The 27,015-nt window shown below is 40.4% G+C and overlaps 1 protein-coding gene across 22 annotated transcripts in view; it reads right to left on the reverse strand.

Annotated features, from left to right (window-relative positions):
- Positions 1-27,015, reverse strand: part of LOC310904264 (uncharacterized protein) — a 121,989-nt gene that overhangs the window by 18,119 nt on the left and 76,855 nt on the right. Inside the window, exon 9 of one of the 22 annotated variants that reach the window (XR_014588157.1) lies at positions 828-1,058. The exons of the other annotated variants lie outside the window; for them this stretch is intronic. The gene's annotated coding sequence lies outside the window, so the exon portion shown is untranslated. The remainder of the gene's footprint in view (positions 1-827; positions 1,059-27,015) is intronic. 22 annotated transcript variants of the gene reach the window in all.

Below are 27,015 nucleotides of genomic sequence, written 5' to 3' on the forward strand. Positions count from 1 at the left end.
ACGCGCTCTCATGCAGCTTTGCGAGCAGTGAGAGTTAAAAGACACAGCTGAAAGAGGAAAACATACTTCAGGACTACAATTATCAAGCACTATTATGCAGAAGGACCAGCACAGGCTGGCTTTGGGTATCCTGCCAGGCTGAGCTCAGGTACGGCTCCTGCCTCTCCCATCAAGTGCAAAGCCAGCACTTTTTTTCAACCAAACTGCAGTTCTTGAAGACTGATGCTTACCTATCTCCAGCTCTAACTTTAGCAGTGCTCACAGAGAAAACAGGAGTCCAAGCTGAGTTCACCACAAACACAGAAGCTTCCCAAGCCCCACGTGGAAATTAATTTCCAGCATGGCCCTTCAAAACAGAAGATTAAAGACAATGTGTTTTGCTATTATTCTGGAATGCACAGTTCCTCAAAGCTGCTTGGATTAACAGCAGGAGCTGCCTGCTTCCAGAACTTCTCTAGTCACTACAAAAACCTGTTTACAGACAAAATGTTCTTGGAATTAATTCAGCTATATTCATTACAGTAGAAATTTCTTTGTTTGTCCTGTGTATATCACTTGGGCCAAGCTGAGAATTTATGGGTATTTCCTACATTAACGAACCCCCCAAGTTTTGAAGAGCTATTTCAACCAGCCGAACTTCTCAGAAACACCTTTGAAGTCTCATGAGAAACAATTTTCTGTTCCAGCCTGAGAAATGCTCTCTGAATTTTCATTTATTCCTTCCAGTGAAAGCTCGTGCCCCTCTCACATCGCGTCGCACGCAATTTGCTCTATATTCCACTGGCCGGGCTGTTTCCCCCCCGTTCTGCTAGCACAGAATCTGTCACCTTGGGACGAAGTCTGAAGGTTGCCATCCCATCCGGGGTGCTGCAGGTGACCTTTTCACTCAGAGGCTCCCTCCTCTGGGGCAGCTTTTCAAAGTCCGTGGTTCTCGATGCCTGAGCATGATGTGATTGATGTAGACATCTAAGCCCTGGTGTTATAGTAATTGCCATTTCTGTCACTGTATCTGCAGGGTTTCCTCTCCATTATCTCAAAAGAGCTCTGGATGTCTGCAACTGTAGTGCCGTAAACAACAGATACCAAAAAGAATAAAGAAAAAAGGAAAAAAAAAAAAAGAAACAAAAAGTCTGCATCTCCAGGCACAGAGATTGTTTCTTATTGCTCAGTTGAAAATAGTTCAAGTTCACATCGCAATCTTCAATATTAAAAGAAAAACCTCAAGAATAAGTTTCCCTAACTTTTCTGGTTAGATCTCTTGTTTTCTCTGGAAGAGAAAGCTTCAGCTGGAAGGGAAAGCTGCAGCCCCAGCACCTCAGACCCTTGCAGCTCTGACACTTTTCATATTTTTTCCTAAAAATTCCTTACTCTAAGGTATCTACAGTTTATACCGTAACTTTTTGCTTCAACCTAAAACTTAACAGTAAATTTGAAATTATCATCACTTTTTCATAATAAAATCAAGAAGAAACAGTGTAGAATAACATTTTAAGATTTCAGAAAGAAAAAGAAAAAAAGAAGAAAGAAAAAACACTATAATAATATTACCAAGACAACATAGAAACAAATGCATTTGAAATCCTAGCACAAGAATTAGTATCAGGTCTTATTTGTTTAACATGGAAATCTGTACACCGATAATAGGATGAGTAAATCACGAGCAACAACCCCAGCAATTAGTACAGCAGTTAACACGTTTTCACTACAAATAAATCACAAAGCTTCCCGGATCAGTTTCCACCTAGTCCTAGATCTTGTGCAAAACTTGCCCCAAGACTCTTACGAATCATTTAGCAGCAACACTGAGAAGATGTCTTTGTTTCTTCACCCAGCCTTCCCATGAATAGGACGATATTTAATCTTACTTTACCTGAGATGTTAACCTGGGATTAAAAGAGGTTTTTGGTTTTTTTTTTGTTTTTTTTTTGTTGTTGTTTTTATCAGACCCCCCCCCATGTGCATGCTCTCTCCCCTCCAAGATTTATCTTGCTTTTTCCAGTAACACAACTACAGCCTTAAAATTCACTTCCCAACTGTTTTAGTTTTTTATTGTTGTTTTTACATTGCTTTTAAGAGAGAAGTAGTACAGCAATGGATGCTTGTAAATCAATGTTCACGGTACAAAGCAGAGGACAGGCCCTTATAGACATAGGTGAGAATACTCTTTTTTTGCACCATCTTTCTTCCAGTTACCATGGAGCATGAGTACAGTTTTTATAACTTATTTTCTACCTTTTTTTTTTTTAATTAATGCAATATAGTGTAAATATACTAGAAGAGCATAAGCAGCTAAAAAAAAAAAACTAAATAGAAATGGAAGAAATAACAGGGAAGCAAACATTAAATTCCTTAATATGGTTTCTGAAACTACTTCTGTGATCTTAGTGTAGAGGCAACTCTACAAGGGGCAACTTCTCCCCCTTTTTCAGGGAATACAGTCAGTGAAAGAGGACAGCCCGTTAACACCCTGGTGTTTTGGCGACACCAGGGGGTCAAAGCTGCTGGCCATGGCTTTGTGCAGTCCCTTTTGGAATGGCCAGGGCAATGCTCCTCCATCACCTCCCGCAGCAGCAAGCTCTGATGGTCACTGCACACACCTATAACAAACCCAGTGCATTTATTGCTCCCTGGTTCTCAACTGCAGGGTTTGGTGAAAAGCGACCTGTGCACCACTGCCTGCCAGACCAATGTCTCTGCTACAACAGTGACAAATCATGGCAATTAGTTAGTCTGGAGCCCAGCAATGCTTTGCAGTGCAACAGGATCAGGCTACTAAATTACTGCGGGCACCACCTGACCCCTGCCTATCTACTGCAGTCTCGGGAGAATTAAATTTGAAATCATCCTAATTGTCTGGAAGACATGAGATCAAGTCTGAAATCAATTCCTTCGGCTTCCCCTTCCGTGTTTCTAATACTGTTTCTGAAGCATCATGACAATTTAAAATAATTACAATTTAATTAGCGCTGATTTTCAGTGGAAGTTGTGCACAGCCACTTAACAACTTCCACATTATATGAAATAAGTTCCCCATGAGAATCTGGAGACTCAAAAGGAAAAATAATGAGATAGCTTTGTTGAGTCCTTTCAAGAGAGATATCTAACAGGCTATGAGCAGTACGTATATGTCAGACACAGAAAACTAAGCAAAGTCGTTGCAGAGAACATAAAGTAAACACAAGTAAACTAGAATACACAGTTGTCTAAAATATCTATCTTAACTTTATTATTTTTAGTAAGAAATAACGATGGTTTAAGGATAACAATATACAGTACAACAAGTATTTCACCTCTTGTTGTCAACACACACCTAGGGGTTTGATTTCAGTTCCTGGGAGTCATTTAGAGGAGGTGCCAATTCAACACCTGCTCTTTTAACTTTGCATTTCCCCTGTGGGTCCCTGAACACCCAGCTCTCGAGCAGGTTTACCATTACTGCCTTCTTTACTGAAATGCAGCTGGGACAAATGGGGTTTAAAGTGCTTTTAACTACGGATCCCGAAGCATTTTTTGCACCCCCTTTGTGAGTTCCTTGGATATGGCTGCATTCATTTCGCAGATGCAGGGTCATGGGCGTTCGCTGGGAATGAAAGTCAACTGTCCTAATTAGTTGCATAGTCCACTAATCACCTGATTATCTTCCTTTCCTGAAGCCAAAACAGTTAATTTTAAGTTTTGGGGGACTGCGCACAGCAGGATATTAGCTTGAATCAGAATATGTAGTTAAAAAGGAAGTGCGTTCATTTCCTTAGGAAAGAGATTCAGGTTGAACACAGTGCCATTCTGTATCAGGAGTACATAAAAAAACATAGCTAAGTAGCAGTGGTACATTACTGACATACCCACATACATTTTTTGTCAAACTGAATTATGGAGGTGCTTTGGCACCCAAAAGGAAGAAAAGTCAATTTGCTACTGGGCTAAAACTGTCTCTGAGCAACACATTTTTCAGAAAGAGAGAGGAGCTTTAGAGAGTGGGTATTTAAACGACATGGCATTACTCCTAAAGGAAATATCACTGACAACAGCATGCAAATGTTTGGTATAGTGTTTGGCACAAAGAGAGAACATATGGTATTTAATGCAAGCAAATTAAACAGTTCCATGCTACAGTCAACTGGAGCTGCAGCGTATAGCAGCCCCAAATCCAGTATAAACTATCTCCCTCCAGATTTGCACCTGTATGAAATTGGTTGAACATATGCATGGTTCAACAAAGTATGCATTGTTAAATTTCATCGAGGCTCTCCAGATGCATGCAAATGATGGGTTATACGTAAAATTTACGGTAAAGTACTTCTATCAGTAATTCACTGTTTCTCCATCCCTGTTCTTGTACTCAAGCAGCTGATGTGCAATCTCAGACTAGCCATCCACACGTGAAAAACTGTCTCCTCTTGCATCATCGGTAAATTTTTCCATTCTTTATTCAATCTCAATTGAATCAGTTTAAATTCTCTCATTCAAATGCACCAGCAACTATCTACAGATCAGAAGTACCCCAAACTGCATGCTGCCAAATACTGAAGTCTGGAAGAGCCTCCTGAGCATGGCCTCTTGTATCACACCACCAGCACCAAGGCTGCTCAGCACCACGCTGTGCACCAGGGTACCCGGACAGCCCTGTCGGGCAGCACTGCAGCCCTCTGACCCTCAGCAGGGGAGACTTTCCTCCCCCTAGCACTGCTCAAACCCTGTGCATGGGATGACGTGTATTACTGCATCCCTGTTATCGCCTTCTGATGGCATCACCATGCTGCAGGGGTCATTTCATCCCCTACCAAGTTAGAGAAGTTCCTTATCCTTTAATTTAACTTGTGGATTTCCTTCAGCTTGCAATTCCAGTTCTACCTTGCTAAAATCTACCATGAAATGCAAATAACCCAAACTAAATTTCCTGTGTAATGACATTATAATCACTGAATCTTCAGTTTCACCAGCGTTCATCAGATTTGGCTCCTCTTTTAGGATGAAGCCCAAAAAATCTCTCTGTTCTCATCGGCTGCTCAGTAGACTGTTCAGGGAGATAATCTTGTTTCACCTCTAGAAACACCTTAAGCTACTCTGAAAATATTCCTGCAGTCAGAGCCAATAATACAAACTGACCAAAATCAATGCTTCTGACTTCTTCTACAAAATTCAAACATCTATATTAACTAGCATTTTCTCTCCCCTTGCCCTATCCTTCAGATCTATAAACATCTAACCCATTTGAGGAAATTTGCATTAAAATATTCATTTTAACCCACCTTTGTTGTAACAAGCTAAGTTACATATTACAATTTGTAGACAAGTCTTATTATTTTAAATTAGAGCTAATTTTTGTTACCTTTACATATTTCATTACACAAGTTGTCCTATTGAAATGAAGGATTTATTTCTATACTTTGGTATTGCCGAGGGTGAGTAATAGTAGTAAAATAAGATGTTATGAACTGTAGTCTCAGAATCAATGTCAAAATGTTTCAGCTATTTTTATGCTAAACATCATCTCTATGGAAACACTGCAGTTAAATTTAATATGAATTACCATAGATTTTTCTAGTAACACAGACTAGAATTAAAGGGTCTGGACCAGTTTTTAAGGGAACAAACCAGGAATTTAGGCAGCTGGACTGACTGGATACTTTAACCTTAATCAGTTTTATCTCTGTGCATTGACTTTATCTCCTCCAAAATGAATCTATTGCTCTGATATGAACAACTCGCTGTGGCTATGATACGAACTAGCAGTGCAAGTTTCTTTGGATTCTCCACAAAAATATCTCAGACAATATTAATACTGCCAATCAACAACCTCTTTGATTAGTGAATTAACTACTACTACAAGCACTTTAATTTTGAAGGACAACTCATATTACTATTCTCTCTAGCTCTCCATATTAAATATATATATATTATCCATATTTTTTTGACATACATTTATGTGGAGAATTTGGGAATCGTGGCAAAGGGAACGTACCAGTCCCACGCTCTTATTACCTTCATATGGAAAGAGGGAAGATGTATAACAAGCAATTTTTGAACCAATCCGGTCTTGAAACCTTGAAGAAAGTTTTTCCCATCACAGATTCTGTGGACACTGAGCCATTTCCACTTGCAGGTTCACGCTGGACATGACTTCAGCTGCAGGTGCAAAGTACTGCAGCAGAGTGGGTGGCACTGTTCTGCCCACATGAAGTTTCAGTCCAGTTTAGTGCATTCTGTGACTTTCTCTTACTTCCTTTCTTTTTTAATTTTAAGAAACATTAACTTGAATTCTTTAAACAATTCTGTTACTATTTCTTACTTTCCTCCTACTTTAAACAGCGTCAGACTTGTACAAAGACAAGATTAAAAACTGCAAATTATTACTTTACCATCAAATGTTCTTACCCACAAATCAAAAGTGATATGACTTTACAAAGGTGTGTACAAAGGCTCAGTACCAGGATACCTGAAACCACGTACATTAAATAGAACAAGTGTAACTACATAGGGAGATCTGGAATAAAACAAACAAACATTAATTTCAAATTACGGAAACCTGAAATTCAAATCACACATTTAATGTTACTAGAAATAATAATAATATTCTTATTTAGATTTATTTTGATTAATATTCCTACCAATAATAAAAGGCAGCTTTCACCTGCTTGCATTAAAGGAAAGACGACTTGTGATGCTTTGTGATTAGCTTCTGAACTCAAGAAATTTCAGACCAGAAATGAGTCCAAATGGGTAAAGGCAAATATCAGGAACGGTTTTCAATCTTTGTCTCAGAAAATGCATACATTCTCTTAGTTTTCTAATGTTCTTCTCAGGTATAATAGACATTGCTTTGAAGGTCATTCATCTCTGACTTCTACGTTAACAATTTCACTATCGTGCAATCTGCAAGTGGGATTTGAGTGTGCCTTTCATGGAGTTCCAAAGAAAAATGCCATAAAAAAAAAAGCATTCAAAAAAAAAAAGTCATGTTTTTAAATGAGTATGGAGCAATAATTCATCCATTTGAAATACCTGAAAGAAATACTTACTGAAATTCCCTTACATTTTGCTAAAAGTCAAAAAAAAAAAAAAAAAGGGGGGGGTGCAGCCCCTGCTCCCAGCCTGGCAGAGCCCCTTTCGCCAGGCTCCTAGCACAGCTTCAAATCCTTCAGATCCCATATTTTGAAAAAAGAAAAATGGCATGGAAGTGCCACGTTTTGTTTTCAGAAATAAATTAGGATGAATGGCCTCACAGAGCAAGAAAAGATACTATCTGTATATTCATATATAGAGAGTGAAGAGGTTTACACAAGAGGAAGAGCTGCCAAAATAAATGGCAGCTTCTCACTCCATTTACAGACTGCTTCTCCTAAAAAAAAACCCTTTTATCACAATAAATCTGCCTTGCTAGTTTAACTCACCACTTTGCTTCCCAGGTGTGAGAAAACCCCGGGGTGTTTCTGGAGGAAGGCAGACATACAGAAAGGTTGGGGCTGAGCCTTGCATGGCCCATGGGCCATACAGGCTTAATGAACGATGTAAAGCCCCAAGGATTTGTGCGTATGTAAGAACTTTAGTGGGATGCATAGTCTAGAAGATCTCTTTAAGTTAATTTGATCAGTGGGCATCACTGCACCCAAATTAATTATTAGACTTCTGCGAACTATCCAGCCAGAGCTTTAATGGCCTGGGCATGTGGCTGACAACATGGGTAATGTCTTAGCAATGGACATTGCTTCCTGTGGGGTCTCAGTTCCTGCCTGAAACAGCTCTCCCCCTTCAGAGATACTGGAAGCAAAAGCAGGATAAGCAGATCTGCCTGTGCTCTGCTGCAAAAAAAAATAGCTCCATCCCAAGGAGCCCCTAGAGCAGGGAGCAGTAAATCCCTCTTGGCCATCGGGAATTTTAGTGTTAACTATTTTAGTGTTAAGTTTAACTTTATTTAAAAAAAAGCATTAATCACTCAGAATATCCTGAGCATCATTTAGAGTGAGCATAAGAGAACACAAGCTATTTATTAGGCATTGAAGCAACTGGGGATTCAGTCAGAGGAACAAGATTTCAGCCACTCAGCAGCTGTAACCCAGGAGAGCCAAATGATAGGGAATTTGGACCTCAAGTGCTTTCCCTGGCTTGGTTTGGGTCTGCTTCAGTAAGTCTGGATATATTTAACCAGGTAGGAAGCTGAGAGCAACTTTGCACCAGGTTACACCACGGAAAAAAATGCACTGGCAATTAAAAGGCACATTTCAGTATATTTCTAAAAGTTTAACCTGCCCAAGTATTGAAGAGGCCCCCCAGCTCTTGGGCTTCCTAACAAATACGATTATTCGAGTTTGTGATGCCAGCGCTGTGGTCACAGCAGAGTAGACCAACCCACTTTTTATGCTGCTTTAAAATGTTACTGAATTCCTGCACCCAGAAATAGAAGTTGCTCTCAGTGCCTTATTACAGCTGTAGGACAAATAGCTAAAACTGGAAAATACATTGAAATGCCCTTAAAATTACTGACATTCTAATGAATAATGGAAAAAAGGGAAGAGAAAGCATACGCAAAACCCCGAAATGCGTATCTCAATATTTTGAGAGTTTCTGTGGAGTAAGGTGAGCATCCAGCTCTGGCCCATCCTGGGGGCACGTTGATTTGCGCATTATCATCGGAGCCGTCTCTCGCTGATTTAATCAATAGACATATTATATGCTGGGAGTCAGCACCTCTGTGTCACAAGCAACAATAAATCAGATCAGCAGCTCAAATATGCTGAAGATGATCCAGGCCTGCCCAGTTTTTGCTGCCAAGATAACAGTCCCAGCAGTGACAGCTAAGGCACCGCAGTTTGCCAGAGGCACCGCATCAGCAGTGCGAGTCCTGGAGAATGGAATTAGCCGGTCTTTATAAAACATTGAAATACATGAGGATAGGAAGGAGGAAAAAGTACATTTAAAAAAAAAAAAAGTCTGCTAACTTACAGGTATGTCAACTGCCCTGAAAACGTTGTTACCCAGTATAAAAGCAGAAGGGTTCAGGACAGGAAACTACACTTTGGAGAGCAGAGCATCAACGCCAATAATCAAAGCAAAAGGTTTCAAGAAATATCAGGCGTATTACAATAATAGTAGTTCCTTGGTTACAGAAGAGTCATTCCAGTAATTTCAGCTCTGATTTTTCAAATTAACAGGTGAGTTGTAAAACAGGATCTTCAGATCAACAGAAAGGTAACTTTTTACACTGGCATGATGGTTTGTTATCGCTGGATGAGTATTTAAAGAAAGCAATAACCCTACTTGTTGTTATCACCACATGCAACTATGTGGACCCTGAGAGAAACAGAAGAAAAAGCTCAACACCAAAATAGTTTTGACATGCTTTTTTTCCCCTGTAACGAGGAACAGTAAGTTCTACAGAAACTGGTTTTTCAAACCATAAATCATATCAACAGAAAGTCTCTAGGAATTGCTATTCTTCACCTGCCAACTTTCAACACTGATATTTCTCTCCACTCAATAAATATCGTATTTATATCAGTATCATCACATTAAAAGAAAAAAATCATTTAAAAGAAAAAAAATCCAAACTGTGAGAACCAATTCTGAAATGCAACAGGCACAGAGCCCTGCATCCCTGCACGACGGCATCGCCATGCGCGTAGCGAGGTGCACCCCGGCAGAAATGGGGAAAAGGCATCGTGGTAACGATGGTGCTAACCAGAGGGGTGCGTTCCCCCCATTAAATCTGGAATTATAAAAAGTTTGCTCCATTTATTAAAAAAAATCAGGCGGGAAAGTACTATCGCTTACCGACACATCTTGTACTTACGTAAAACGAGAGGCTTCTGCAACTATCTTATGCAGTTTAGGTTTTCACTTCACAAGAAAAGTGCATCTCCTCCCGCCAGGACTATTCATTGCAAGTGTTATTTTTAAAGCAACTGCTACTATTCACCTAATAAGACACCTACACATCCAGCTAATGCAAGAAGCCTGGTGACATAAGATTACAACATTAGCATACAAGGCCTCTCATGTATAATTTATAGGTATCAGGGTTTAAGCTATTTTTTCCCCTCCTCGGACGCTAGGCATAGTGTGCAATTCCAGCTAATCCTTTCATCTTTTTCAATCTAGATTGTGAAGGTCAGGCTGAATGCAATATTCCTTATAAAATTCGAACCAAGGTCAGCCTTTGAATTTTATGATCAAAATTTCCCTCAGGAGGATGAAGTAGGAGGTAGCAATCGGTTCACCTCCTGAAACCAACCCTAGCTAATTACTGAACCCTTCCATACAGAAATGCTTGTGTTGAAAAATAAAATAACACTTGTACTTTTTTTTTTTCCTTTTCTTTAAATAGGCTGAAGGGCAAAGCTAAAGGAATTGCACAAAGCATGCGATGAGAACTTCCCTTGGCACTGTGTACAGTACGATTTGAGCGCGCGGCTCTCATACCATAAAACCAGGCTTTTTGCCTTTATGCGATTGCCTTTTCCTGAAGGATAGATTGATGCACCTATGGGCCACGCGTGGCAATGCATCTGCAGCAGTGCTTTGTGGACGAATCCAGCATTATAGGTCTTCTCAGTGGTTTCTTCAGAAGGAAAAGCATTCTCCCTGCATTTTTCTCCCTCTCAGAGCTGAGAGAGTTTGAGGTGAAGGATCAAAGCACTCATGATGTCTGGGAATTTCATTCAAACGGCTTCTTTTAATTCACAGCCTGCAGCTACAGCCAGATGTACAGGCGATGAGAGGGACAAGACCTGCCCGGCTGCCTCCTGCCGTCTGCAGCCCCAGATGCTTGCCAGGAGGAGACGAAGGAGCCAACACAGCTCTCACACCTCACATCTCCCAAACCTGCCTGCACCAAGCTGCCCTCGGCTCATGGTTGTGCTGCTCAAATGCGGTCTCTGTGTGAACCCAGCAGTGAATCAACCAGAGGTGTGAGTTCCTCAGTCCCCTGCCTGCACCTGGTCATGCTCACAACACCCAAAGATGCCTGGCTGGCATTTTTGTTTGTTAAACCTCTGCGGAGGGGTCCAGAACTCCAGAGAGTGTGAACCACCACAGCCCCAGGCGCTGCACACTTCCCAGGAGATGGGGAGGCCACACAGCAGGCCCTGGCACAAATGCCGTGGGTTAGTTGGCAAGCAACCCTCTTCTCCACCAAAACTCACGTTCAAGCAGCTATAAAATCAGTTGTTCAAAGAAACCAGAAAAAAGAAACAAGTTGTATCTGCAGCATCCTATTTTGCTAAGCAAAGCACAGCAGAACAAAAACCTAAAGCCCAGCCAAGGCTTTCTGAAGGTAAACAAGTGGAAATCACAAAATTACCCCAAACCTGCGTTTTTCTCATCTCGTAAACAGACAAGTGCCATCGGGATGAGTGCTCTGCAAAGCATGCTGCAAAAAGGGGCATCCACTCATGCGCCACACCCAATAAACCCCAGCTCCTCTCCAGTGGGCCAGGTCATCCCCGTGAGCTGCCAAAAACCATTTTAAACTAAACCACAGTGCAGAAGCCATAGGAAATATGAGCAATAGTGATCAATGCCAGCTGAGCTACTACGGCAGGTAGTCAAAAATGCGCATAGGTCTTACTAACATTACAGATAAACTTGATGGTATGCGTAATACTCACACATCGCACGTCCTAAGAGTAATTTGCATTAGGTTGGGTATTTTTTGTTGGTGGTGGTTTGTTTGTTTTGTTTGTTTGTTTGTGTTTTGTTTTACTTTCATGGCTGTAATTTACTTCTGGTGCAGGCTTCTCACTCATTTCCCTTTGTTATATAGTATGTCTTCCAGAAGTATGTTTTGTTTGTATATACACATGTGCATGCATGTATGTGTACCTGTATACACACAAACATTTATTATCGATATAAAAGGGTCAATGTTAATTCCCATCCACTTTTCATATGCTTAAAATGGAAACACTTCATTTGGACACAATGGATATTGTGGGAGAAAAAAAACAACACATTGTTATAAGGAAAAAACAAATCTCAGTTTGACTGAAACAAAAAGTTGTGCTTTACTCAATATATTTATTTTTCTGCGTAGTCAGAACTGGGGAAAAAAATCAGTTGAGAGGTTTTTATTTTAAACCAATAAAAAAGATTTTTATGTTAGTAAGGCTTTTAATCAAAACCAAAATTTACTGCAGATTAGAGACAGCATGTGGAGTACAAGAGCTTCAGATAGTGTGTAAATTGTTGTGTAATATTTTTGAAATGTTCTGATTGAAAGGCTAGAGGTTTTTTTTTCCCCTTTTTTAAGGACAGAATCTTTTAAACTATAATCGGTCTCTGTCACTGTGCAGGTCCATAATACTGTGTCTTTCACTAATCTTATTTACCTGTCTCCCTGTTTCGCCTTGCTTTTGAAATGTTATCTTCTCAAGGATAATAAAGATATACCTCCTGAAGGCCTTTTTCCTTCTCTTTTTCTAACATTTAGTTTATGGCAAAGTTCTGGAATGGAAAAATAATCGCATGAGAACAAGCTAGGCACAAAGAATTGCAGAGTAACTGGGGGGGGGGGATGTTGGACACATCCCACTCCCATGACATTGCTGCTTGGGGAATTCAGTGTTTATCAGGAAGGTTTTTCCTGAAGGTCAAGAGATCCTCAGTTTCCTTGTGAAAATTCAGCCAGCTGGAGGTGACACTTAAGTTTGAGGGGTTGAACCCCAAACGAGCAACACGTGCCTGAGTGTGTTTATATAAAGAGAAACAGATAATATACGTATGAACACATTACATATCTTATGAACAAAGACATCTCTTCATTTTCAGGAAGTCTGAAGACTTCTCTGTTTCCTGTTCATAAGCTCTCCCTGTTTTAGAGCTCTAAGAAAATCAGGTCAACCAGCACATCCTTTCCTCTCTTCAGTTTCCCCTGCACTTGGGCTATAAACCAAGAACCTCTCTAACCCAAAATAGTCAATAGCGTCACGCTGGTTTTAATTACCTCTGCACTTTCTGTGCATGCAATCCCTTCCCAACAAGCATTTTAGCTACTCAGTTTCTACACTTCTGCAGCCCTTTTTTGGAACACACAGGGCAGTTTAAAGGTTTAAATGATCTTTTACCTATACATAAAACTTACTGCCCTTGCTCGTGCTCAACAGCTGAATCCTGTCCATACATTAAGGTTTTACAGCTTCTATAATAATAGACCCAAATCATTTAATTTGCAAGTGCCAGCCCCGGAGGAGAAGGATGGAGATGGGAGCTGGAGGAACACAGCCGGCCAGTCTTGATGCTCAGGGCAGAGGATCACATCTAGTCTCCCCCAGCCCACACACTTTACTCCTCTTTTCTTCCAAGAAGCAGACGGGAGATTTATTGCAGCAGACTTTCAGAGCCGCAGGCACTGCGCATCCCTCCCCAGCCTAGGTGGTTTCTGCCTAGGAAGCAAAGCACTAAAGGCTGTATTAGTTCTCATTTGCTTAATATATCCCTTTACCGCTACACTCGCAGCATCTATCATCCTTACATCTCCTGAAGCCCTCCACTTCCTGCTGTCTCCCTACCACCACCCGCCTGCCTAGCCTCTTTTTTTTTTTTTTTCCCCTCCTTTTATTCTTTTTCTGTTTGCATTGGTTTTGTTTTCTGCATCTCAGTAGCCATGGGAGAAGTTCCCTGGCCTTCAGCAGGTCTGAGTCAAAACTTGTCTGCAGATGGTCTCCATTGAAGCTCAGGTTTCAGAATTAACTGTTTTGCCTATTTTTATGCTCCTACATCATTTTTGTTCAGTTCTAGGTCTAGATTACTAGGAAAATGTTCACAGGGAAAAATCCTAACTGCACCAGAAATCTTTCATTTCTTTTTAAATGGGATAATTTTTTCTATGAAAAGGGGTAATGACTTTTAAAGGCAAGTCCCATGAACTCAAAGCCTCGTATACATGGTCATCAGTCTGTTTGTCCTGGTTTACCCCAATTTATAGCATTACATTCAAAATACTTTTCCTGGCTTTAAGTCTGACCTGACAAAGCAGAAAGAGTGTTAATACTTAACGCTGCCTTTTTCTCACAAGCTTACATATTTTGTTTTCAAACATCAGGTACCCCACCAGACACTGCAGGCACAGGAGGGGGAAGAGCACAGGAGGCTGCAGAGCGGATTTCTTTCCCAGTCACCTCCTAAAGCACCACACCATATCGCTGGCACCGTGGGTTATTACTGAGAATACATTAGATTATTTCATTAGTTTGAATAAACAGATTATCAAGGCTAAGCTGGCTAATTGTGCCAGCTGAAAAAGCTGCCTTCTCCGTAGCACTAAGAGCAGCCAAGCTATTGCTGGAGGACAAAAGGCAGGGAACTGCCACACATAACTCAGTTTAAGCACACTATTACTCTGCAGTACTTCTCATAAGGTGCCTGTGTGCATTCTCATTACATATTTACTTGCTATTCCCCTTAATAAAATAAGTAATTTTAAAAATGACACTATGGTAAGCAAGATGGAAGGAAAGCTCATTTACAGTGTTTCTATGTTCCTTTCAAGCACAATTGTCATCAATGATTTATTGTATTATTAATAAAATCAATTTAGTTACATCCTTCTGTCAGGATGCTTAGTGCTAATATAAATATTATCGGTACTAAGATTATTTTTATGAGCTAAGAACATTACAAAACAAGATCACTCCATCAACCAGTATAGTCCATTATTAATGTACAATGATAGTATCTACCTCACACCAGGTTTTCAAATACTAATTTACCAAGGCAATATATGCAGCTTTCACTTAGACAAAACTGGAAAACACGATTTGTCATTTCTGCAATAAATGTAGATGGGGAGACATTATTCTTATATTGAAAATGTGTAGTACTCCATTATGCGGAACTTGGAGAGGAGAGAGTCGCAAGCAGTCATTACTCCTCAATGTTTTAATGAGTGCTTCTTTCGTGGGGGAAAATATAGCTGGAGCTATTTCTGTAAATGTGTATTATCGGTCTAATACTTGTGTGATGATACCATGAATATACATATGGTAGATATATTTGGCATTAACCTGCATTCACTTTATGGCAGAAGTTATCTAGCACGCTCACTACCACCATATGCTTTAAGTAAAATAAAAAAATTATGAAGGATTTAAAAATTACAAGTTTTGCAACAATATTGAAACCATATGGCACAATTATTTTCTTACCGGCTATTTACTTGGTGTGTGCCTACACTGACAACCAGCCTTGGAAACACAGAGCAAAGCATATGTTGTAGCACAGAGGAGCTGGACAATGCATGACATCTTCTTCGTGAAGAGGTACAACAGAAGATTGCCATTATATAGTGCAATTACTACACACGTTTCAAAGAAAAAGTGAAAAAGGCATACAGACTAAGTAGTATTTTAGACTACACACAGTTCAGGAAAATAAGAGTTCCCTTGATAACATAAGTAGGCATCAGAGATACCTGCTTAGCAACTTGGCCTCATTGGTGGAGATTGATGGCTTTAAGAGGGACCTAATAGTACATGTGGAAAGATATTTAGATGAAAACTTTCCATAACAGCAATAAGTTTTTGAGGAAATAAATAATAAATACACCTTCACCCAATTCTGTTAGGAACAAACAGAAAAAAAAATATCATATACATCAATGGAAAGTTGGTGCTGGCAGCATGACTGAAAAATCCGTTTTATTTGTATGTAAACAAGTGTAATTAATATTTCTCAGTAGTTTCACACATATGTGGTGGCCAGAAAACAGAGAAAAGGTGAAATTAGTTCTCAGGTTTGTTGATATTTTCAGGGACACCCAGAAAACGTCTCATTTTTTACTGCAGCCACTCTGGTCTCTGTAAGGCCAGCAGCAAGTCACACCTCTGGCTAATTTATGCGTGAGTAAATAAATGCTTTGACAATAAAACCCACAAGAGATCATTAAAATAGATTTACTTCTACCATGAAACAATGTTTAGAGATACCAGTGTATAGATTAGGCCACTGAGTCTCGTTCATCAGCTGTTTTATAAAAGCAGGTACTGGCCAGCAGGGCTTTCTCCAGCCCCCGGCATGGAGCAGGGTCAGGCATGCCCATTGCTCCCAGCCTCCAATCCATCTGCCTTCTGATGAGCGTAAATACACCAATAGGATGCTTTAGCATAAAGCTAACACAGAGGTGTGTTTTTTTTAAAATATTTTTTATTTTTTTTTAATCTATTGGCATTGACGTTTTATCCGTACTGCAAGGCCATGAGAAATGGATGCCAAGATCCTTACAAAAATTTTAGGCAGAAGAGGAAATTAGGAACAAACTCTCCAGGAAAAGAAAGAAATACATAGATAAATGAAAACCACTTTGTGGCTCCTCACTTTTCTGTTTGAGTTTTTCCATTCTTTGTGATCTAATCAGATGTTTGTCTTGACATCAGCTGGCCAAGTTGAACTTAACAAAGACACGAAACATTTCAAATGTCAGTTCCTTCAATTTAGCAAAAACACCAGCTGCATGTCTAAGTAGAAATACCACATACAGTCTACAGCCAGATGTAAAACCACATAAATACCACAAATACCATCTAGTATTTGTGCTTTTATGCCATGTGAAGGAGGTCCAGTGCTTGCTGGGAATGGCATCTCAGCACCGCTCAGGTTATTCACTGACCTCTGTGCAGCATCCTCTCCTGCTATCAGCTCCATAATGGGGAATTTCTGGTTTCCATAGCTCCATAAGGTGGAAACACTGATTCTGGCTGGCATTCAAAGAATAAATAGATAAATAAATAAGTTCACACACAAGAGAACACAAGTTGTTTTAGGAAATTATTAGGGGAAAAAAGATAGTAGTTTTTGTATAGCAGTGCAGTGTGGTTGAAATATATACCATGGGCTTTGTTTAGATGAATGATGCTTTGAAAATTGTTGGATTTATTCTGAAGAAAAAGGAAGAGTCTGGAAAGCCTAGAAAAACAGTCAGACAGCTTTTGAGCTACAAGCCACCTACAATGCTGACTTCTGATGTTGACTCTTGTCTGTCGGTTGTCTGTTATCCCACCAAACCGTCCGTGAGCTAAGCCTCTCTCAAAATGAGTTGGCTCCCTCTCAGAAACACATATGCTGCAGTTAGGCAGAGTTAATTGGTTTTGGTATGAATTATCCGGGGCCTGTATCTACTCCCTACGAACAAGATTAGATCATGTCCACAGCTTCCATCAATGGGGACGGAAGTTTGATGTTGCAGGCTAATAGCAGCCAGGGTAGGGACATGAGGGAAAGGTACGGTGTGAATATCAAGCAAGAGAAACAAGACATCAATTTAATTTATTACTGTCGTAATAAAAGCTAATTAGCATGCTTATTCACACTCTCTTCAGAAGGAATGTGAACAGAAGGGTCTAATGACCAAATTATCATCTTTTTGGGTCACTTCCAAGAAGAGATTTTGAGGACCTACAGTAGGATTTTAAGCACAGCAACCTACACACAGCCTGGCCACAGTCCCGTAGCTCTCCCACCACCAGGAGCTCAGCTTCCACCTGCACAAGGACCTGTCCCAGCCACTCTGAGCTCAGCATGAGCACAGGCAAACACCTGATCAAGAACTGCACACACAAATGTTCAAAAGGGCTTAGAACATCAGGCGTTTCCATACAACATCCATCAGGAGGAGAAAGCAAGAGTTTCCATTCTCCATTAGGTGTTTGCTGGGACAGACCTTCTGCAAGTTGTGAAATATGGCCAGGTAAAGGGAGGAATTGAACACAGGACTTCAACAAAGTGGGCACACATTTCGGCTGCAGAAAACACAGCTCACCTTCCAGCTCTGTCACCCTTATCCCTTGCAAAAGGAAACAAAAACCACTGGTGACGCTTTAACCAGTGTAAGAATTTATTCTTTTTTTTTTTTTCCAGAAACCCAAGCTCAGTCTTCATCATCAAGCCCCCCAACTAACAGTGGTAAGAATCAGCATCAGAAAAAGCACTGCAAAAAACTTTTGGCCCAGCCTCAACCACGCAGAAGTATGCGAACACAACCAGAGCCTCCTCGTTCTCCGTGCTGCTACAGCAGAAAGCGTGTACAGTTTGAAACTAACAAAGTGCGCGTGCTTCCTAATACCAACCACCTCTTTTTGCGCTGCATGAGAAATGCAGAGGTTCCAGTGAAAAGGATTTATTTATTTATTTGTTAATGAGAATCCTACATCAGAAAAAATGAAGCTGCTCGCGAGTAGAAGCTGCCAAAATGACACCGCAGAACTTCGTGATGGTGGTTACAAAAGGCCAAAAGGGATGGTTTGGCCATTCATAAAAAAAAATAAAAAAAAATCAAGTAATAAGTTGATGCAGTTTGGTAATGATAAGTGAAAGCCTTTCCTCTATGTACACATTCAGAGAGGAAGAACTGCAAACAAGGACAAACGGGGCACTCGAGGGCTGAACGTCCCCCTGCCGTCTCCTGTTGGAGGGCTTTGGCTAAGTGCAGGCCTGCTGGATGCAGATGCTGTCTCGGGCATCATGCTAAGCATTGCTTTTAGGCAGCTCTGCTGCGTGGAAAAGGTCACCTTTGGTTTTCTTTTAAACAATTGTTAAGTAGCAAGTAAATGGTTGTGACTACACTGAATTCCCTGGAAGGAGGAAAACAGAGCTCTCGCCACGGGGATGTGCCGGAGGAGCAGAGTTAAAAGCTGCTGCAGGCTTTCCCACAGTGACTTTTTCTTGATATTTTTTTTCCCCAGTCAAAAGCCAACATTTGGAGGAAGAAACTAATAAATAAGAGCAACAACAACATATTATCACAGCTAGCTCTGCCTCTGAGCAAGGTGTGCAGGACCCAGCCACATGCCATTTCCTATGGTGCCTTCGAGAAACGTGTTCATTTTGGCTCTTGTGCTCAAAATTCAATTACAGAAGATGACTACAAAATGAATGGGTTCTGTTCCAAAAAGCCATAACAAACTGATTTTTGTGTGAGGAATGAAGTGAATTAACCTAAAACAAGGAAAAGCCAAAGGCTCCACAGAACCGTCAGAAGGTTTTCAACTTCTGAAGGATTGAGAAAGATTCAGAAAAGAGGAGGAAAAAAAAAAAAACCAGACCCTAGAACAGCTCGTGTAATAGTTGTACATTTCACGTGCCCATGATTCTTGCAGATAAATCAGTGCAAGTGTGAAATAACATTCAGGAAGTTATTTTATACCTGTACTCAGATCCTATTAAAAGTTTACTGCAGGTAAAATGATACCTTTGCCTGAATATATCAGCAAATTCAGATAAGAAAAAACAGATAATTCACCTATGACCAAAATTTAAAAAACACCCATAGGAGCAATTTTAGTAACTTCAACATAAGTCATTTTAATGAAAATTCATGATGTGGACTACAGCTATGTGAAAACAAAAATAAAGAAGCTTTGCAACCTCACTTTATTAATAGTTATACTGTGCTAATTCATTATAGGACTGAAACAGAGCTGTAACCTACAGATGCAGTAAGAAGTCCTCTTTCACAAATCTAAAGAATATTTATATATAGGAAAAAAGGAATTTAGCCAGGAGAGAGACACTAGCATTTTCATAGCTGGACTGAAAGAATGACAGATTAAACAAAATAAATAAATAAATAAAAATGAAGAAAACTACACAAAACCCTATCTGTGAAGCAGAACTGCCACCTTGTGATTAAACATTGCAATTCAGGTAGCATTTGGGGGTACAAAACACTTGGGTTATAGTTGTCTCCCCCCTTCAAAAGCATCTTCAACCTTTGGAGAATAGGTTTGAAGGCAAATCAGTGATTCTTTTCCACGGACCTTCCCAAATGACTGGCACAAGGACCCAAACCACACCAAGAAAACCATAAATATTTTTGTCCTTAAGGATCTTATGTTTAAACAGCTTCTGAATTAGGACTACATTTTCTACTTCACTATTCTGTTATTCAGCAAATAGCAATCACCATTACTACATTAAAATTAAAAAAAAAAAAGATACTTTCAGAATACTGCTTTTCACATCACCCATGAATGTTACATGGGTACATGCAGGAAGGAATAGTCCTACATTAAAAAAAGAGCACTAAGAGGATGCTGACGTGGTTATATATAGAATTCAAGATGCATTCAAGCCCCTTCATTTGGGCACTCAGCAGAAGGCAGGGGGGAGCGTGGAGGGCTGTCTCACCAACGAAGTAGGGTGGAGAGCAAAGTGGGACACCAATGATTTGCCAAGGTAGCTCAAGGCAAAGACCAGGCATTTTCAAAGCCTTTCAAAAGGCTGAAGGTGAATTCTGCATGCAAGATGAGCAGTATTGCAAAATGTCTAATAAAGGCTAATAAGATGTTGAAAGACAAAAAATATGCCCTCCAAAAAATCACAGAAGACCACAACGGCAACGTGACTCCTTTGGATTCTGCAGGGCAGCACTCAATGTTGCTAGAGGAACACAGTCATTTCCATTACTTTCCCTGCACCTGCTGCCTTATTTTCATCACTGTTTGGTTTTGCATCTTTTATTCCCAGGAAACAGGAGGGATAGAGTGGGCACTCTTGACATCATTCCCATGGCGGCCAGGATGGCTAATGCCACGGGGCACAAGTGGCTCACCCCAGTCTCTCCTTGGCTCTTTGCTAGGTGGGAGCCAAGCAGGTGCCGTGCTCATGCAGGAACACCCCCAGTCTCCCTGCCACAAAGCACTGGGGAGCCAAGGCACGTCCAGACCCTGCTGCAGTCACTGGGAGCGCTCCCACTCTGGGAACTGAATCAGGCTCAGGAGAAGTTTCAGAAGCCAGCTTGCATAAGCAAACGAGTAACCTAGGAACATGGAGCATGACGACTTGAGTAGGCCACGCGTTGGGTGCGACGTTAGTGGTGCATTTGATGGATGCTTCCTGACTGTCAGACTTTAAATAGTAGGATATTTAAAGTTATCTCTATCAAATAAGTGATTGCTAATTTGATACATCAGCTTTGTTAAATCCAAATTAAATGCCTGTACAAGCCCATGAAAACTCAAAGTAATGCAATTATCATTTTAGACTTTATATAAAGGCATGCTATTACCACAGCATTTAAATGTATCTTTCACATATTAAAATAGACACGTTCAGGTAGTTCGTGCATCAAAATGCAACTTCCACTCTTTGTCTATATATAAGTTTTAAGCTTGTCATACATACACGTGTATACCCACATACATACCCACGTGCCCTTTTTTCCCCCTCTCAGGAAAAATTCTGCACAGAAATATTTGAAAGTCTGATTTCAAGTGTGGTTGCGTATGTCTCATTGACACATTACCTTTTAAATAGCTATCCTAAACTACGAGCTAAAAAAATATATACATAATTACTTTTAAAGACATTTATACATTATGAGGAAGCATTAACTGCATGAGCGAACACCACACAAAGGCTCCTTCCACTTCGGGGAGGGAAGCAGCAATGCCCACTGAAGGAAAACACCCTCCAGATCTCACATTCTTACATTACCTTCTTCTTTTTGCTTCTTTTTTTATACCCAAATCTTTGGCCAAGGTGCAATTTATTGCCCATTAACATTATTACCCTAACGAAATAAGTATTTATTTTACTCCTGGGAGTTCATCACAACAGCATCCGAGTGCTTTGTAAACACACATTTGTTTTACAACACAGCTGTGAGATGAGCAGATATTTTCTAGAGAAAGAGCCAAAGCACAGAGTCATTAAGGTCACAAGTACCTCTGAATTCTGGGTGCCAGGTGGAGCCAGGGAACACAAACCTATTGGGATATTTGGTACTTCACGTAATCCTAGGCGCTGCTTGGATCTCTGGAAGGGCTGTTCAGTGAGCAAATCTTCCCTTTGCATGGGCAACAGAAAGATCCCATCAAAGAAGAGATAATATCGCTGCACAGACAGAAAGAGTCCAACAGTGGTAGTTCCGTATTTTTTACTTTGAAGTTTGGTGACTACTACGAACCCTAGCATTCTCCATATTAGTTGCCAATAAGTTCTTGAGCAAAACAAGCAAGCAAACCAAAAACAAATGCCAAGAAACCAAAAGACAGGAATTCAGTGAAGGGCCATTAATGGGGCTGGAAGCCTGGATCCATGATACCGAGGTCTGAGCATTAAATAATGATACCAACGATACCTTTCATTGGCAGTTATGTTGCCGGAAGGAAGCAAACAAGAAGACACAAATCTCTAGTTTCCAGTCACAGCTTTTGAGATCTGCTGGGGCAGGATGGTTTTCCGCTCATTTTCCCCATTTATGTTTGCTGTGCCAGCTGACCTATTTGACTCCTTGCCCACCACATTGGCCAGGCAGGATCAGGCTCCTCCAGATTTTTGATCTCCCCATTTCAGCGCTCACTTCAAGGCTCTTCAGCGAAGCTGCCAGAATGGGTCCTACTCTTCCTCTTAGCCCCTCCTATAGAGGGTTTCAAACTTGCCTTTAGTTTTGGTCTTTTCTTTCCAAATTCAAACTACAGATTTTCAAAGGTGCGTACTCTGAAATGCTTCCTTAGCAGAATAGGAATTTTGCTTTACCAATCCACGCTTGGCAAAACAGCAGGGATTTTCAAACAAGGGCAGAACAAAACAAAAACCTCTTGTTTGTAAAAGAAAACAAAACTCCTTTTCTCAAAAGCATGAGAGAGGGTTTGTTTTGTTTGATATCTACAGAAATTTTCTTTAATGGACAAAGCAATTGACACCCTCAGAAAGGGCTGAAATTTTCCCGAGAGGTTGCAGTGATACCAACCACAGACACTTTTTGCTTAAGAGATTACATTTTAGCAGAGCCACATGCAACTCAAAATACAACCCAATAAGTTAGGAGTATTCTAAGACATTTGACAGTGTTGCAAAGTAAACAGAGCTGCACATGCCAAGAATGTCAGGTCCTGCATCCCACTACAGAATGGGTTAGCCCAATGCTGTCTTCTCTCACACACACAAAAAAAAAAAAAATAAATGCAAAAGACTGATGAGGAAAAACAAAGATGATGGGGGAAACAGGGCTGAAAAACATTTTGACTTGTATCAGGACTGCATGGTCAGGCAGACCCTACTTCCCCAGACATGTCAGGGGTAGGGTACTGCAGGTGTTGGAAATTGTGCTTCATTTGCAATAGGGTAAATCCCACACAATGGAAATAAAGCAGGGACTCGTTATATAAAATAATCCCCAAGCACCAAACACAGTTCTCTATCTGCTTCTTAACCTGAGGATTAGGTGACACCCAACAACTAAAGGCGTCATTTTTTTTGGCTGGAGAGCATCAGCTAGCAAAACTACCTTTAGGCAGAACTGTGCAGGGCAGTACTGAAGTGAGCTTTTCAGAAATACCAGGCAGTAGTTTCAGCTGAACTGTGCGGTTCACGTTGATTAAGTTGCACCCATGTACAAGGCAATTAGCAACTAAAACACTACATCAACCAAAGAGCAGATATGTTCTTTCTACGTCTTCACAAACTGCATAAAAAGGGGTTGAGCGACTGACAACACGTTCTTAGTTCTCTCCTGTAGAGCTGGAGTTGAAAGCCAAGTCTATTATTGTGGGTTACAAGTTCCCTCCTTCAATTCTGTCAACAAGTGCTGATAGCTGTGTCATTTCCAGGAATCTGGGCTCTTATCTCGGCATGTCTGTGTTGATCTGGAAGTTCATCATTTTCCGTTTCATAATGCCTGACAGCCAGGAGTAAGATTGGCTTTACTTCAAGCGCTGGGTGTTTCAGACCACTGCAAACGCTACTGCACACTCAGAGTACAGCCACGTACAAGAACCTATTAATTTTCATTCAGAAGTGGCCAAAAAAGACACAGAAGTGGTTAAAATTCATTTTGCCATCCCTGCCACAGGAATCCTCCTATAGCAGACAAAAACACCACAGAAGCCTACAGGAGGTGCAGAGGGATGATGTGTTCAGCTCACACCTCCCACGGCTCCTGGGCAAGTACCAGGGTAGAAGGATATCTAAGGTTACCACACCAGCCCGTACAGACAAAGGGATGTGGTCTGAGCTCCAGAATTAACTACAGCTAGGCCCTCTGTTTGGGCTCTTTTGGCAGTACCTTGTCGTACAAGATGCCAATGATTCAAGCTACTTTTAGAATACAAAAAAAAAAAATCCACAATATAAGTTAAAAAATATATAATTACAAGGACACTTGTTCAAGGATCCAGAACTGTGGTGGAACTGCATTTTGATAGGTGTTTTATATATTGCCTTATCATAAGAAAGACACGTCCTGAGAAAGAAAAAAAAAATTGGAGAAGCTGTGCAAAAAAAAAAAGCTGTTTTAAGTAGTGGGAGTGATATAATGAATTACAGTTTCAAACTGATTCATCCTTACTGTACCACACTTATCCAAAACTGTCTCCCTTAATCCCCTTAAAAATAACATAACATGTTTTCATGCAGATATTCGTGTGATTCTGCTAAGGTTAGAGAAATGACAGAAATATTGATGTATGATATATACAGCTACTCCGTTTTGGACCCAAACCCTAAGGCCAAAGACTACACGCTAATTAATCCAAGAATCACAATGATACAATTGGACATGTGATTTCTGAAAAGCAAGAGGTGGTAGTTTTTACTTGACAATACAGATAGAGCACATGTGTATATGAACTCAGTATTGATGCTGCTGCAAATCCAAACTTCATTACAGCTGGAACTTTTTGACAGAGGATGAGAAGATTCTCTCCCCACTGCACAGAAGTTTAATAAGCAAAACCTACCCACATTAGGCTCTTGTGAGTTTCCTGCTCTTCATTTTATGACTCCACAGCTGCAGCACTAAGTTGTTCAATTGAGCATAGGCTCAGTTTTTAAAAAAAATGTAAGTTTGATAAATACAGTCAATTTGTATTTTTTTTTTTTATATACACGCTGAAGTTTAGGCTGCTTCATAACTATATGTTCAAAAGGTGTATAAATGAGCAGCCAACGAGGAACAAGCTTCTACTCTAACACAGATCGATGCGATACAGACAGCCCAAATATTACAGCTCCTATCAAGCTGGGCTTAAGAATAGATCGGTAATTCTCCCTAACCATCAGTATCCATTTGCAAAGCCTGCTGGGGTGTAAAATGGATAACGCTGGAGCTCACATAAAACTTGCAAGTGAGTTGAAGAAAGGAAGAATCAGAAGAATAATTGACTATAAATATCCCATATGGATTTTTCTTTTCTTTTTTTTTTTTCCCTGAGAATTTTTATGGGTTTTGTTGAGCTTTAACCATATAAAAGTGAGAAATATCCCCCTTACACTTTCTTTAACAGAAATATAAAACCAAAATTGTTCAGGAAGTAAATAGAACCAATATCTAAAAGCCATAACACCAGAAGTATTACTTAATATCATACATGCATTTTCGATCTTTCCACATAACTTTGCCAGACAGCACGATGCCGGGCCTTGCAGCGCTGCTGCTATTTCAGGCTGCACCTCTTCAGCCGAGATGGCAATTCATATCCAAAAGCGGGGGCAGCTGGAGCCAGAGCGATTTTGATGTACAGTTTCCCTGTGCAGGTGAGACAGCCACAGCTTAAGAAATCACGGATCCTTCATGCTTATTCGCGATCCAGCACCGCCGCAGCACAAAGTTGGGTGGCTCAAATTAAACACGCTTTGCTATCCCCAGTTCTGAAAATCATAATCCTAAGCAGCTCTTATTTTTCATTAGATACAATCCCCGTGATTCTAGCGATGCTTTTTAAGCCTAGCAGATCCCCTGACCTCACGGCCATGAATTGTCCTCCTGCAAAGCCAGAGGCTCTGCCCCAGACCCAAGGAGCTGGCAGCCAAGGTCCGGTGCTGAGCAGTTTGGAGAGTGCCACCGTAAGCAACTCTGGAAAATCTCGTAAAGCTGAAGGAACAGCAGCTCTGTGCAGCATTCAATAAGAGAGCAGTAGAAAACACAAAGGACAGCATATAATAGAAACAGTGTCTCGTTAACCATGCTTAATTAGCAGTCAGGTTGGTCTACATTTATTTGCTGTGATTCGGTCATTAGCTGAGTGTTTGCATAAAGGAAAAAAAAAAAAAAGGAAATTCTGGCAAGTCAGAGGGCAAAGGAAGATTGTTTGCAGGCTTCCCCCTCCCCCAAAAAGATGTTAATGATCTCTGACCTCCAATTAGCACTTTTCTGAAACCCTGTACAAGAGCCAAGGGCTCAGGAGAGATGATTGCCTCTGGTTTTCACTACAGTTCATTACATATTCCTCTCAAAAATAAACCACAATGGGAAACATAATAAAGCTGTGATATTTGGAATTCAATCATTTTAATGTAGCTGTTACAACTTCAGCAGGTCAGCGTGCAGCATAATAAATACAAATGACAGAGCTAGCAGAAACCAGGGGTCTGACGTTATCATCATCTCCGTGCTATCATCTCAATTGTATCATTTTACATATAAAGATTAGCAGCCCTACAAACAGCGACTCCACAAAACTCATTAAAGAAAGGAGAATCAAGCATCCAGAAACACTCGCATTGTGGTGCCAAGCACAGGCAGAGGCTGTAGCCGACACCAACAGCAAAGCAGACCAGGTTTCAGATGCTCACTCAGGGTAATTATTAGATTCGATCTTTGCTTGATGATTTAGAGAAGCAAACAAGCAGAAGGGATGACCCCTTCTGTGTATTTTGGTACAAGGATACTGCAAAGTTCCAGGCTTCTGAAGTTCAGGAGGTCGGCATATCTATATTTTTCATACTGATAGTATAAGCAGTCTAAGTTCTTTAAGTGTTATTAGATGGAAAATAGTAATTCTGTTTTCCGCATCATTACTGAACCAATTTCTTGTTATCATATAAGGAATTAATTCAAATTTTATCTGCTTCTCAACTAAATTTCATGACTGAGCTCTCTAAGGCATCATTTATAATGCTGAAAAATCTATAAACTGTGGTTATGATATAGCCAGGAAATGTTACAGGAAAAATAAAGCTAATTTAAGCAGAAATTTAAAAAAAAGTCAAGACGTGGCAGCCAGAAAAAAAAGTTTTCTGGCCTTGGGATCATGGAACTCTACAAGCTCTTTGCAAGATGCAACTGTTATGAATTATTATGGTCTGGCC

The sequence above is a fragment of the Anser anser genome (assembly GCF_964211835.1).
Source record: "Anser anser genome assembly, chromosome: 9".
NCBI classification, from domain to species: domain Eukaryota; kingdom Metazoa; phylum Chordata; class Aves; order Anseriformes; family Anatidae; genus Anser; species Anser anser.